Source organism: Microtus ochrogaster, chromosome 6, assembly GCF_000317375.1.
Source record: "Microtus ochrogaster isolate Prairie Vole_2 chromosome 6, MicOch1.0, whole genome shotgun sequence".
NCBI lineage: Eukaryota > Metazoa > Chordata > Mammalia > Rodentia > Cricetidae > Microtus > Microtus ochrogaster.
This window is the reverse complement of record NC_022013.1, coordinates 52,883,624-52,884,983: the sequence shown is the minus strand read 5'-3', so window position 1 is coordinate 52,884,983 and position 1,360 is coordinate 52,883,624. Positions and strand designations below refer to the sequence as shown.

At 43.7% G+C, this 1,360-nt stretch overlaps 1 protein-coding gene across 2 annotated transcripts in view; it reads right to left on the bottom strand.

Moving 5' to 3' along the window:
• The window catches only part of Sh2d4b (SH2 domain containing 4B), a 59,124-nt gene that overhangs the window by 42,580 nt on the left and 15,184 nt on the right, over positions 1-1,360 (bottom strand). The window lies entirely within an intron of this gene.

The following is a 1,360-nucleotide window of genomic DNA, read 5'->3' as shown; positions in this document are numbered from 1 at the left end:
GAGAGAGAGAGAGAGAGAGAGAGAGAGAGAGAGAGAGAGAGAGAGAGAGAGAGAGAGAGATGCAAAAGATTAAATTCTGAAGAGTTTTGCCTGACAAAGCTCAGTTAGCTGTCTCTGGGAATGAGATGCCCTGGGACACAAAGCACAGTGTGGCTGTGCTCATGGGCTCTCTAACTCCACTACAGCAGATGCCACTAAATGAAACTGCCAGCATCCAGGACCTGGTGTGTGCTCACAGTTATTTCCCAGAGGCTGCCCCAGTCTCTGACTGACAGGCCAGGCTCATGACTAAGGCATCTGACTCCTGGCCAAAACTTCCTTGCATTACAGGGCTCTCTGCAACAAGGCCCCCAGCTTCCCTCTCTCCTTTCTTTACTCAAGGTCAAGGGAGAAAATTTTAAATATTTACTTACTTTAAATAGTGACAAACTCATTACATAATTGTACAAAATTGTTTTATAAAAAGAAAAAACAATATTTATAAGATAGCAGAATTATCATTAGGGCTACAATCACCGAGCCACTGCCCTCCAGGCTCCATTGTCTGCCTTTCTTCTGGATGCATACTTGATAGAACAATGATCAGAGTGAAAAGTCAACCTATGGGGAGAGAAAGGATTCTTGCAAACATACACCTCATTAAGAGCTAGCATCCAAATACATACAGAACTCAAGCAACACAAAATCAATAAAACAAATGATTCTGTTTCAAAATGGGCACAGGGCTTGAATAGACACCTCTCCAAAGACTCCGTACAAATGGCCAGCTGTGAGAGAAAACATTCAGCCTCATTAATCATCAGAGAAGCTCAAGTCAAAGCACTGTGGGATATCGCTCCATGCTTGTTGGAAGAGTGAGCAGCAAATATATAAAGCTAAAATGCTTGGCAGAAGGAGCTAGAGCAGTGTTCTCAACCTGTGGGTCGAGACCCCTTTGGGAAGGCCAAACAACCCTTTCTCAGGGGTTGCATATCAATAACCTACATGCCCCATATTTACATTATGATTCATAACAGTAGCAAATTTACAGTTATGAAGTAGTAACAAATAATTTCATGGTTGGGGTCACTACAACATGAGGAACTGTGTTAAAGGGTCGGAGCATTAGGAAGATTGAGAACCACTGGGCTGGAGAGATGCTCAGCCATTACTGTTGCTCCTGCAGAGGACCTCAGTTCCGTTCCCAGCGCCCAGATGGCAGCTCATGACTATCTGGAACTCTAGTTCCAGGGGATCTAGCACCCTATTCTGCCCTAGTGGACACAAATGCATGTGGGCGCAGATACACATGCAGGCAAAACACCCCCACACATAAAGCATTTTATTTATTTGGTTTTGTTGTTGTTGTTTATTTTTCAAG